Below are 13,540 nucleotides of genomic sequence, written 5' to 3' on the forward strand. Positions count from 1 at the left end.
CCTTCCTTCCTTCCTTCCTTCCTTCCTTCCTTCCTTCCTTCCCTCCTTCCCTTTCTTTCCTCCTTCTTTCCTGCTTTTTCTTTTCTTTTCTTTCTTGCAACAGGTGAATACCAGACAAATTAATCTTGAAAAACAGTTTACATTCTGAGTTTGTGCAGTAGTTTATATTGGTTAAAAAGATATAGACTCAGCTGAGCACTGGTGGCTCATGCCGGTAATGCTAGCTACTCAGGAGGCTGAGATCTGAGCATTACAGTTCAAAGCCAGCCTGGGCAGGGAAGTCTATGAGATTCTTATCTCCAATGAACCAGCTGCAAACAGGAAGTGGTACTGTAGCTCAAAGTGGTGGAGCACTAGCCTTGAGCAAAAAGAGCTCAGGGATATGGCCCAGGCCCTGAGTTCAAGCCCAGAAGCTTGTGTGTCTGGCTGCAGGAGTGGGTTGAGCCTGGATTCTGAACCAGATCTGGGCTGGAGCTCAGGTCCATGACTGCTTGGCAGGGCTGTTTTCTCACGTCAGGAACTCAGGAGCAGCTCCCATGCCACAGCGACTCTGATAGAAGCTTTGCCTGGCTCCAGGCACTCAGCAAAGCCTCCCCATTGCGGTTCTTCTTCCTTTCTTCCCTCTCCCCTGCTCTCCTACCCACTCCTCCTTAGAGTGTCTTGGATTTTCCTGCCCAGGCTGGCTTGGAACTGTGATCCTCAGGGCTTAGCATCCTGAGTAGTTAGGATGACAGGAATGAGCCACTTGTCCCCAGTGCAGGGGCAAGATACACACGGCGGGTATTATTCATAAATGATGCATTATGGAAGGCAGGTGTGAATGCTGATTCCTTCCCTCGGCCCTTGCTGTGTGCTGACCTAGTGCACAGTAGGCTGCCAATGCCAGCACAGGCTTCAAAAGGAGGATTTGTCAAGAGTTGCTACCTCTGTGGGGCATAGACTTGCATCCTTACTACAGTGAGAAACTCTGCGTGGTAGTAGTACAATAGGAGAAACTGAGTCTGAGCTACATCTTCCAAATATCTAAAGAAACTTAAGAGACAAATCTAAGTGCAATGTGTGTGCCTATTTGGATTCTAATTCAAACTGCTCATCAAATATATACATAGACTGAGCATGATGGCTCACACTTGTAATCCCAGCTACTGGGAAGGATTGACATTTAAAGCCAACATCTAGCAAAAAGTTAAGGAGAGACAGGCACTGGTGACTTACACCTGTGACCCCATCTACTCAGGAAGCTGAGATCTGAGGATCAAGGTTCAAGACCAACTCAAGCAGGAAAGTCCATGAGACTCGTCTCTAGAAGTGGAGGCTTGGCTCAAGTGGTAGAGCTCCAAGCTTGAGTGAAAATACTTATGCAATAGCATCCAGGCCTTGTGTTCAAGGGTCAAAACTGGCAGGGAAGGAAAGAAAGAAGGGGAGAAGGAGGGAAGGAAGGAAAGAGGGAAAGAAAGAGGGAGATAAGGAAGGAAGGAAGGAAGGAAGGAAGGAAGGAAGGAAGGAAGGAAGGAAGGAAGGAAGGAATTCTTGTGGTGCACTGCTCCAGTAATGGCCTCCACTGGATTGCTCTCATTTCCATGTTATTTGCATAACCCCATCCACATCAGTTCTGGGCTTGGCTGCATGACTTGTTTTGGCTAAGGAGACATTAGCAAATAGGATGCAAGCAGAGACTTGAAAAGTCTTGCACACCGGGGCTTGCCTTCTCTTGCCGCTGGGAAGTCTTTGGCGGACACCACCATGGGAGCAAGCCCAAGCTAGTCCTCCGCAGAGGCCATGCGGAGCGTGGAGGCTCCCCGCCCAACCACCAGGCCTGCGGCGAGTGAGGTCATCAGAGCCAGCCACCAGCTGACCACGTGCATGTGAAGAGCAAAGACCAAGTCCACGGAAGAACCAGCCAGCTGATCCCAGACCCAATTGTTCACCTGCAGAACAATAATAACCCAACACTGATTGCTGTTTGAAGCCACTAGCAAAGAGATTCATAATGTAATTGTAAAGTATGTACAGATAAAATGACAGGTGTTGGGGCTGGGAAGGTGGCTCAGTGGTAGAGCACTTGCCTCGCATGCATGAGGCCCTGGGTTCGATTCCTCAGCACCACATAAGCAGAAAAAGCTGGAAGTGGCGCTATGGCTTGAGTGGTAGAGCACTAGCCTTGAGCTGAAGAGCTGAGGGATAGCGCCCAGGCCCAGAGTTCAGGCCCCACAACCAACTCCCCCCCCAAAAAAAAGTTGTTTAAAAAAAAATTTACAGGTGTCTGTGCATGCGTTCCTGGGCATGGAGGAGGTGTATGGTAGACTTTGGCCTTTGCTGATATTTATTGAAGTTGAAGGCTTGGATTTGCTATTTTTCCCTACCTTAGGTTTTGTTTGAAATGGGAATTTTGTAATAAAATAAGATAAAAGAAGCCAGTGCTATTGGCTTACACCTGTAATCCTCAAGTCAGGAGACTGAGATCTGGGAATTATAATTCAAAGCCAGCCTGGGCAGGAAAGTCTGTGAGACTCTTATCTCCAATTAATGGCCAAAAACAAAAGAAAAAAAAAAGCCAGAAGTTGAGCTGTGGCTCAAAAGGTAGAGGACTAATCTTGGGCACAAAAAGCTCAAGGACAGTGCCCAGGCCTTGAGTTCAAACTCTAGGACCAGCACAAAATAAAACGAAATAAAATAAAATAAAAGAAGGAAGGATGAAAAGAAGAGGAAAGAGATAATTCTTACTATCTACTAACAATGACATGAAACACTAATTATGATGATGATGATGATGATGATGATGATGATGATGATGATGATGAGTGAATCCAGGGCTTGGCATAGGTTAAGAAAGTAAGTTCTCTAATGTCACACAGCAAAATCCTAACAGAGTTCCTTTCGCATCAGGGCTTTTCTGTCTTGTAAGTCACACCACAGGCTCAAAGTCTGGAAACTTCTATAGGAGAAGTATGGATAGAGACTATCACTTCCTTGACAAAGCAGTAATTTCTCTTCCTTGTGGCAGATCTAACATGGGCAAAGATGGTGATGTCTTCAATGACAAATGATTTTTGTTTATGGGACATATTCATCTACTGGGGTACGGAAAGGAGCTATAAGTTTTATGTGACAGTGTGTAAAAAGACACACCGGGCCGGGTGCTGGTGGCTCATCCCTGTAATCCTAGCTGCTCGGGAAGCTGAGATCTGAGGATGGTGGTTCAAAACTAACCCTGGTGCAGGAAAATCCGTGAGACTCTTATTTTTAATGAACCACCAGGAAACCAGAAGTAGAGCTATGGCTCAAAGTGGTAGAGTGCTAGCCTTGAGCACAAAGAGCTGAGGGGACAGCACTTCGGCCCTGAGTTCAAGTCCCTTGACCAATGACAACAACAACAAAGATGAACAGGGAAGAACTTCCCCCTCCAACTAACTCCAGCGTTTCCCGCACAAGGGCTGGTTCTGGGTTCAAATGTGAGAAGGTAATCAGGCCACGCTACCATGTCCTAGAGCGGCAATACTATAACCTCACCTTCAAGACCAAATATCTCCAACTTGTCTCTTTCCCACACACCCCAAAATGAGCAAAGCTTTCATTATTCATCAAATGGGGGCCGATGAAGCACTGTAATTATCTGTCTATTGCCCGGGGATAGGTTGAGAAGAGTTTAATCAGACATTGCTATGTGAAGTTGCAGTCTGCGCCTGACCATAAACAGACATTAAAGAGGAGGGTTACTTAATGGAAAAAGAAATAAAAATTAAGGGGAAAAAAATTCCAAGTCTTCATATCCCTGAGAACTTCTGAACCTTAGAACTCAGCGAAGAGGTAGAAGATGCTAGAAGGCGATAACTGGGCCTGGAACCAAAAAAAAAAAAAAAGGGCAAATGCAACAAAGTTTAACTAAATTGCAATATCTCTTGTAACCGAACTGGCAGTGAACCCTGCTTTGCTTTTTTCTAGGGAACGGTGTTCACCCACAGGCTGGCCCCATAGGGCTCTGTGTTTATGTTTGATGGTTGGTCTGACATCTTCAAGCCTTGGAGCCAGTTGGCAGAGCTTGGTAAGATCTGCATATCACCCAGAACAGGGATCAGCATCGCTAGCTAGAGCTCAAATCCTGCCTAGCAGATCACTGTAATTATATAGAAGACTTCTGGGTGGGTTGAGGAAGGGACCCCAGTCCCCTTCAGGAACCTGAAGGGGAAAGGGTGACACCCACCCCCCTGCCCAAATCCCTGAAGATGGCTCATGCCTATAATCCTAGCTACCCAGGAGGCTGAGACCTGAGTGAAGATCACAGTTCAAAGCCAGCTGGGACAGGAAAGTCGGTGAGACTCTTATCTCCAATGAACCAACCAAAGGTTGGAAGTGGAGCTGTGGCTGAAGGGGTAGAGGGCCAGCCTGGAGCACAAAAGCTCAGAGATAGCACCCAGGTACTGAGTTCAAGTTCCAGGATTGGCATACACACAAAACATCATATTAGCTTTTCATTTAATTGCCAGATAAAAGTTTTCAAAACAAGGTATCCCTAGGTAGACAGACTGAAGTCTCACCAGCCACCATGTAGATTCATAGCGCAGAGTACCCAGGATGCATCATTGCTAGATGTAGATTCATAGCCAGAGTACCCAGGATGTATCAGTTCTAGATATAGATTCAAAGCCTGGAATACCCAGGATGTACCACTGCTAGATGTAGACTCATAACCCAGAGTACCCAGGATGCAGCAGTGCTACATGTAGATTCAAATCCTGGAGTATCCAGGATGTACCACTACTAGATGTAGACTCATAGCTGGAGTACCCAAGATGCACCAGCACTAGATGTAGATTCATAGCCTGGAGTGTCAGAATGCATCAGTGCTAGATGTAGATTCAAAGCCTGGAATACCCAGGCTGCACCAATGCTAAATGTACCCCAGGAACTGTGATGCTGGGAGCCTGGGTGCCTGCGGACATACTTGCTGAACACTGGGGTCCCCAGGGATGGGCATGTGAGAGTCCTCAGCCCCTCAGAGACTCCTGTGTCACAAATAGAAGCTCAACTCAGCCCGGTGCTCATGGCCATGAAGGAGGTGCACAACAGGCAGGGGCCTACAGCTCCAGCCGTGGCCACACAAAGATGCAGGGCATAGAGGAGAGATGTGGAAAGTTTCCAGGACAAGGTGCGGCCCATATCCAGTGATGGGAAATGGCTGAGGAGGAGGAGAGCTCCTTCTCAAGAGTGCTCAGGACCTGACCATCACAGAATGCTACAGGACAGGACATGGCCAGCCCAGGCATCCTAGACCACAGGCTTCCGCTCTTCCACCCCTGTATGGAGGTCTGCTGCGGGCAACTGGCATACTCTATACATTCATTCATTCATTCATTCATTCATGTATGTTTGTATGTATGTATGTATGTCAGTCACAGGGCTTGAACTTTGGGCCTGAGCGCTGTCCCTCAGCATTTCAGGTCAAGGCTAGGGCTCTACCACTTGAGCCATAACACCGCTCCCAGTTTTCTGGTGGCTTATGGGAGGTTAAGAGTTTCATGGCCTTTCCTGCCCAAGCTGGCTTTGAACCACAGTCCTCAGATCTCACCCTCCTGAATAGCTAGGATGACAGGTGTGAGCTACCAGTACGCAGCCTATTTTATTTTATTTTTAGTGCCTGTACTGGGGCACTAACTCAGAGCCTGAGCTGTGTCCCTTAGCTTTTCCACTCAGGGCTGGCGCTCTACCACTTGAGCCATAGCCCCACTTCTGGTATTTTGGTGGTATTCTGGAGATTAGCATCTCACGAACTTCCCTGCCTAGGCTGGCCTTGAATTGCTGTTTCAGACGTCAGTCTCCTAAGTAGCTAGGATTACAAGGGTGAGCCGCAATACTCTGCTCTCTCAGTACTCTGTGGCCTGTCCTTGCTGTAGGACAGTGACCGGTATCTGCATTCAGACCTCAGGCCACAGAAGCAGGACCCTGTGGACAGAGTGGGGTGGCTTCACAGGGTACATGTCACTCCTGGAATTGCCCCTCACCCAGGCTGAGCTGGGAGCCCGTTTTAGGGATTAAAGAATCATCTGTGAAGGGCTGGGAACGGGGCTCAGTGGTAGAGCGCTTGCCTTGCATGCCTGAGGCCCTGGGTTCGATTCCTCAGCACCACATAAGCAAAAAGAAAAAAGCCAGAAGTGGTGCTGTGGCTCAAGTGGTAGAGCGCTAGCCTTGAGCTGAAGACCTGAGGGACAGCGCCCAGGCCCAGAGTTCAGGCCCCACGTCCGGACCCAAATAATAAAAATAAAAAAGAATCATCTGTGATTACCTGATTTATGAAACAGTAACCCCTCTGTACATCATCTTCATAATAACAATTTTTTAAAATATTTAATTAGTGCCTGGCATTGGTGGCTCATGCCTGTCATCCTAGCAACCTAGGAGGCTGAGATCTGAGGGTTGTGGATCAAAGCCCAGGCAAGAAAGTCCGTGAGACTCTCCAATCAAACACCAAGAAACTGGAAGTGGTGCTATGGCTCAAGTGGTAGAGTGCTCACCTTGAACTGAAGAGCTGAGGGACAACGCTCAGGCCCAGAGTTCAAGCCCCACAACCAACCAAAAAAAAAAAATCACCTGGGGAATAGCCTAGAGGTGGCTGAGGCTGGGGCTGGCACTAGGGACCGGCAAGGTCAGAATGTCACGGGAGGAAGGAGCTGTGCAGCCCCCAGAGTGGAGACCCTGGGGTGGGGAAGGTATGGTACCCGAAGTCCCCTTGGATGTGATCCTGCAGCCCAGCAAGTGCCAGCTCGGGGTGGGGCAAACAGTGTGAAGGGACCCCATCCCTGCCCCCAGAAAGCCCCCAATTCCTATCCCTCACCCCTGGAGCCTCCACACACACACCTTCTCTATGGCTTCCAGGGTGGAGCCTCTATTAGAGGTCATCTAGGAACGTTGAGAGGTTTGCAGGAGGAAATACGGGGTCTGCATGGCTCAGATAGTGTTGCCTGTGGGCTCTGAAAGCAATGCTCCTTGGATATGGAAAGATCGTTATATTTCATCCTCTCCTTCCAAAGTTTTGCAGAAAAGTATTTCTCTGTTCCAGACTACTTCATACCCTGAACCTCTAGGCTATAGAGTAAAAAGCCCAATCCCATAAACAAATCCACAAGCCAAGCATGGTGGCTCACTCCTATCATCCCAGCTACTTAGGAAGCTGAGATCTGAGGCCTGAGATTCAAAACCAGCCTGGGCAAAAGAGTTCACGAGCTTCTGATCTCCAAAAAGCCTGAAATGGAGCTGTGTGTGGCTCGAAGTGGTAGAGGGCTAGCCTTGAGCACAAAAGCTTGAGGACACTGCCCAGGCCCTGAGTTCAAGCCCCAGGACTGGGGGAAAAACAAAACTCCTGAAGGCTCCTTAGACCCTTTCCCAGGGGTGGCTGGCCTGGCAGGTTACTGACACAGACTGTCTCTACCCTGGTGTTCATCACTGTCCTAGAGAGGTGCCTGGGTGGGCAGCCACATCCGGGACCTTATTGCAGTCCCCGCCCTGTCTGTGTGGCCAGGGAGGCCCCGGGGAAGGAGGGGCTGGCGCTGCCCCTCAGGAGTCCTGTGAATTTCCTCCATGGCCCCAGCCCAGGCTTCATGTGTAAGAAGGTCAGGAAATGGTCAGCGTCTTACAGGACTGTCTTAAATTATTTCAGCCGCACCGAGGTATTTCAAAGTCAGACCAAATAAACATTTGCATCTAAAAAAAGGCAAAAAAAAAAAAAAAACCAACCAGGGTCATTTGAAATTGAGAAGAAAGAATTTCCCATGTCCCCCAGGGTGTGGTCAAGGAGGGGGTTTGCTTTGCTTTGGTTTGTGTCTATGCCAGGGCACATAGCTCAGCACCCCCCACCTCCTTACCCAGGGAGGGAGGAGAAAGCACTTTTTCCCCCTTCTTTTCTTTTTGCTTCTTCAATAAAATGTGAGACAACCTAAGTTTCCTGCCCCTGATTCGCTCAGTGGAGTCACCCCAGGCCCCCTGCCGCTGTCAGGGACAATATCTTTAAAGAGTTCTGTCTGCCTTTCCTGAGACACCAGCTGTGACCAACCAGATGTTATCTGCCCAGCAGGCCCCAGGGAGGAGGCCCACAGCATCCTCCGCATGGTCCCATAGCCCCCCTCTCCCTCTCTGGAGACATTTCCTAGCATCCTACCTCTGTGTGTTTGGCTCAATGCCTAGCAGACAGGAGCTACCTGTTTTCTGAAGTCCAGATTCTTCACCGTTTGCTGACACAGCAGGAAGATGACCCACGTTCAACCTAGATGAAGGTCCAGGCCAGAACCTGACCCTGCTGGCACCTTAGACCTCAAAGTTCCACCCTCTGGGACTACGAGAGATAAACATCCATCGTCTACAAGTCACTCTGTATATGGCTCTTCGTTACAGCAGCCCAAGTTGACTAAGACAGTATAAGAATGTCCCCATGCCAGCATGCTACTGCCATCCATCCACACTGCATCAAGTGGGTGGTAGCTGATGCTCTGAGGTCTTCCTCTCCTCACCTGCCATCTCTGTGAACTCTCACGTCATGCAGGGTCACAGCAGCCTCAGATTCTGCCCCCTCAAAGCCTCCACTCCCGCACCTCCACCTCCCCATCCATTGCCCTGCCTGGGAAACAAAAGGATCCTGAGTCCACTCTTCTCTTCCTTCAGGAAGAAGAAGGGAGATTCTTCGCAATAAATGACAACGCCTTGGTTATTAAAGAAAAGGCTCAAGCTGGACTCTGGCGGCTCACATCTGTAATTCTAGCTACTCAGGAGGCTGAGACCAGAGGACTGCTGTTCAAAACCAGCCTGGGCAGATTCTTATCTCCAATTTAACCACCAGAATACTAGAAATGGCACTGTGGCTCCAAGTGATAGAGTGCTAGCTTTGAGCAAAAGAGCTCAGGAAAGTGCCTAGGCCTTCAGTTCAAGACCGACAAAGAAGGAAGGAAGGAAGGAAGGAAGGAAGGAAGGGAGGGAGGGAGGGAGGGAGGGAAGGTAGGAAGGAAGGGAAGGAAGGAAGGAAGGAAGGAAGGAAGGGAAGGAAGGAAGGAAGGAAGGAAGGAAGGAAGGAAGGAAGGAAGGAAGGAAGGAAGGAAGGGTGGGAGGGAATGAGAATGTTCATGGTGAGTGGCCTCCCAGGAAGCCTAGCTAAATTACACATGCCACTCTTGCCATGTGACTATGAGTGGAACAGCCATGAGAACGTGGTGGTCATGTCCTCATGTCTGGATACTTGCTCTGAAACACTGCCAGACCTCAGGGAGTTCATGGCTCTGAACCAGACTTCCTGCCCAGATAAGTCCAGGCAGAGGCAAAAGGTGGGTGAGCCCAGATCCCAGGGGCAAGACTGGTCCCCTTGAAGGTGGGTGAGCCCAGATCCCAGGGGCAAGACTGGTCCCCTTGGCTATTTAAGGCATAGCCGCCTGGTGTCACCCTGGCGGGCGCCGCATCCCCTGTGCCCACCATGACCAGGGGTACGCCGCGTGGGCGGGCGTGCGGAGCTGGGAGAGGCGGCTCTAGGGTGCGGCTGTTACATCTGTTCTCTTACTGCTTTCATGAGGGGCGATCCTCGTGATCCTGAGGGGGCTGGTGATCCTCAGGTGGTGGATTTTGGGGCCCTGTCTTCCTGGAAGTTCTGAAAGCGGCTCTGAGCTCCTCATCACCCCTGGATGGACCCCACCCCACCCCAGGCCTCTTCAGCATCCCCGGGGGACACTTTAGGCTAAGTCCTTCCTTCTGTGGGATGTTCTGTGCCCTGTGGAGCAGCCCTTGTCTGGATGACCTCTAGAGGACACAATTGTCACCACTCCCTGACCAAGAAACCACCGCAGTAGGTTCCAGACTTTTCCTCTCAGCCAGCTTGGATCAGAGCTAGACAGTCAACTCTCCTTTTGAGAAGTTAAAAAAAAAGAAAGAAAGAAAAAGGAAAAGGAGAGAGAGAGGAAAAGAGGCTCCGGTCGCAGCGTGGCTGCCCAGAGCTTCTGGTGGGAGCAGCTCAGCCAACAGCATTGCAAGTGCAACCAGACCGTGTGGCCTTGTACACCATCCCTGCCCAGGCAGAGCTGGATGTGGGTTTCCCAGGAACACCCAGATTCACCGTGTTTGTTTCATGAAAGAGCTGCTGGCAGCTTTGTTCTCAGGTGGGCCTTGGGGGCCTGCCCAGGTGGATGGGGCTCTGTCTGTCCATCCTCTGTCTGTCTGTCCATCCATCTATCTGTTTATCCATTTGCCTGTCCTCTGTGCTTTGTCCAGCTTCCTCCTTCTCTCCCCCCCCCACTAACCAGACCTGAAACCCGGCTGCAGTGTACACTTCCCAGAAGGCCCTGAGGACCTGTCCTGGTGTCTGTCCCCCCTCCCCCAGCCCCTAGAACCCACAGCCATGCTCAACCCATTATTTTATTTTTATCAGTCCCAGGGCTTGAACTCAGGGCTCAGGCACTGTCCCTGAGCTCTTTCACTCAAGACTGATGCTCTATCCCTTTGAACCACAGCGCCACCTCTGGTTTTCTAGTGGCTCATTGGAGATAAGAGTCTCATGGGGACTTTCCTGCCCAGGCTGGCTTTGAACCATGATCCTCAGATCTCAGCCTCCTGAGTAGCTAGGATGCTGAGCGTGAGCCACTGGAGCCTTCTTTACAAGGTCAGGAGCTCCTGGAGGTTGAAGGGCAGGGGATTGGTTTGCCTCTGTGGCAACAGAAGGGAGAGAGCTCTCCTCACAAGGGTTAAATCCCCACCAGTGCAGATCAGCTATCTCCCCTGCCCTTGTGCATTCAGCCACCCCAATTCCATCATGCCTGTTAAGTGTATTCCTCCCAAAGGCAGACTTAATTTTGAAGATGGCTAAAAGTAATTTGCTAAGTCAGTAGACAGGTAATGTACGGTGTAGAGTCGTCACCAGCCACACAGGTCTCAGCTGCCATCTCTATTATTATGCATGTTTACAGTTGGCCACACCTCTTTCCCCTGCTCCTGGAGGTGGAGAGAGGGGTGGAGCACAGCCAATTACATGTCCTTCATGGCCTCATGCTTGGCTAGAGACTCAGTCAGGCACCGATGATTGGCAGGTGCTCTGAACTGAGCACGTGACACCATCCGCAGGCTCTGTGCCTTTTGCCAGGCCTGTGTGGGCAAAACAGAACTCACCCTGGGGGCAGAGCTCAAACGGTTCCCATCTTGAGCATAGTGGTCCCACCCTGAACTCAACGTTCTTCTTCTCCCAGCACCCCCAGTTGCCATGGCAACCGTGGTCACTCCCATTTTCCTGGTGGGAAGATGGAGATAAGAAAATGGTAGCAGAGAAGAGAAAGATGGGACCCAGGGACATGTGAGGGCAATGAGAGACGTTTGAATACGGTCCATCGGTTTGATTCTGGTAGCCTAGGTGGTTGAAGACAGCTGGTGTGACCTGATGAAGTAGGATGGGAAGGTGAAGGCAGAGGGATGGGTCCAGACTCGGTAAACATGCAGTGGGAGGGCTGGGAAGGTGGCTTAGTGTTAGAGTGCTTGCCTAGCATGCATGAAGGCCTGGGTTCAATTCCTCAGTACCACATACACAGAAAAAAACAGAAGTGGCACTGTGGCTCAAGTGGTAGAGTGCTACTTGAGCTGAAGAGCTGAGGGAAAGCACCCAGGCCTTGAGTTCAAGCCCCAGGACTGGCAAAAAAATGCAGTGGGACCCTGTTTCTGTCCACCATTCCTCCCCAGACAAGCCTGGTGATTGTCCTTTACAGAAAATGGAGAGGGTAACTCTGGGCACAGTATATATAAGGAAAGACCTTATATATACTTCAAGAAGAGCCCCAACATCCATTTCCTCAACTCCAGAAAGTAGGAACAAGTAAGTCTCTAGATCAGGGACTTAAACACACTTACATATGAAAGATGCCTTACAGAGACCTCTGCTCTAGCTACTAGCCTACTGCCAATGCCTGCCAACAACAACATTCAAGGAGCCCCCCGGGGTTGCTTCTCCCTTGGACGTGCACGGATCGTCAAGAATCTCTGAACATGTGAGTGACTCTCTCAACGTGGAGAAAACAACCCACACACAGGACTTTGAGAGAAGGAAGCCAAAGCTCAGAATGGAGCCACAATTGCTCAAATTCCTGGGGAGGTAAGACAGGAGAGGAAGAGTCCATGAAATCACAAGTAACTGCACAGCTCATAGGCAGGCAGAAGGCAGAGTTGAGGAAATCTCTAGGAAAACGATAAAAGAGGTTAAGAATAAGACAACCAGATGACAGGAAGTATCAACTAAACAATGCAGTGTTTTGCTAACTGGAATTATAAGGGCAGAGGCCACAGGCTGGGAATGTGACTTAGTGGTAGAGTGGTAGAGTGCTTGCCTCGCATGCATGAAGCCCTGGGTTCAATTCCTCAGTACCACATACACAGAAAAAGCCAGGAATGTCACCATGGCTCAAGTGATAGAGTGCTAGCCTTGACAAAAGAAGCTCAGGGACAGTGCCCAGGCCTTGAGTTCATGCCCAAGGAATGGCAAAAAAATAAAATAAAATAAGGGGAGAGATTAGAAAATAAAAGGAGAAAAAGTAGCCAAAGAAATAATACAAGAAAATTACTGATTAAGTAATGGCACTCTACAAATGGAAAGAACTTGTTAACATAATGCATTGTGGGGTCTTCTGTTGTTGTTGTTGTTGATGATGATGATGATGTTTAAAGCCTATGAACCAAGTTGTATCATTAGCCGGGTGCTGGTGGCTCACACCTGTAATCCTAGCTACTCAGGAGGCTGAGATCTGAGGATAACGGTTCAAAGCCAGCCCGGGCAGGAAAGTCCATGAAACTCTTATCTCCAATAAACCACCAGAAAACTGGAAGTGGTGCTGTAGCTCAAGTGGTAGAGTGCTAGCCTTGAGCTGAAGAGCTGAGGAACAGTACTCAGGCCCAGAGTTCAAGCCCCAAGACTGAAAAAAAAAAAAAAAAGTTGTATCATTAATCAAACCCAAAAACATCAGGGGCAAAGAGAAAATCCTCCCATAGTTTGGGAGGCCAGGATACAATGCATGCAAAAAATGGTTTAAGGATGAAGACTGACAGTAGAAATTTTAACTGCAGCACTGGACCATGGAAGATGAAGGAAGAGTGCTTTGGAAGTGTTGAGGGAAAGTTAGTTTCATTCTAAGTTTCGATACCTGGAGGAATTATCTTTCAAGGATAAATAAAAGTTAGCTACTCAGGAGGCTGAGAGCTGAGGTTCAAAGCCAGCTCAGGTAGGAAAGTCTATGAGACTCTTGTCTCCAATTAACTACCAAAGAACCAGAAGTGGAGCTGTGACTCAAGTGCTAGAATGCTAGCTAGTCTTGAGCAAAAATCTCAGGGGCAGTGTCCAAGCCCTGAGTTCAAATCCCAACAGTGGCACACACATGCACGCACGTGCACACACACAGAGCATTATCTCTAGTTTGTGCTTTTACATTTTAATTCATTTTCTCTCAGGAGACAGTGGAATTTCTGCTCAAACAGAGCAAACAAGTGACTCAGGAATGAAGAGGGAGGGTCCTAAGGAGCAAATGGCAGGACATGTAGCCCATCT

General features: G+C 49.3%; 1 protein-coding gene across 2 annotated transcripts in view; it reads right to left on the reverse strand.

Moving 5' to 3' along the window:
• Nucleotides 1-13,237, reverse strand: part of Trpm1 (transient receptor potential cation channel, subfamily M, member 1) — a 99,534-nt gene extending 86,297 nt beyond the window's left edge. For both annotated transcript variants that reach the window (XR_001174879.1, XM_013011958.1), the window contains exon 1: nucleotides 13,210-13,237. The gene's annotated coding sequence lies outside the window, so the exon portion shown is untranslated. The remainder of the gene's footprint in view (nucleotides 1-13,209) is intronic.
• Nucleotides 13,238-13,540: the final 303 nt, after the last annotated feature.

The sequence above is a fragment of the Dipodomys ordii genome, unplaced genomic scaffold (genome assembly GCF_000151885.1).
Source record: "Dipodomys ordii isolate 6190 unplaced genomic scaffold, Dord_2.0 Scaffold15, whole genome shotgun sequence".
Lineage (NCBI taxonomy): Eukaryota > Metazoa > Chordata > Mammalia > Rodentia > Heteromyidae > Dipodomys > Dipodomys ordii.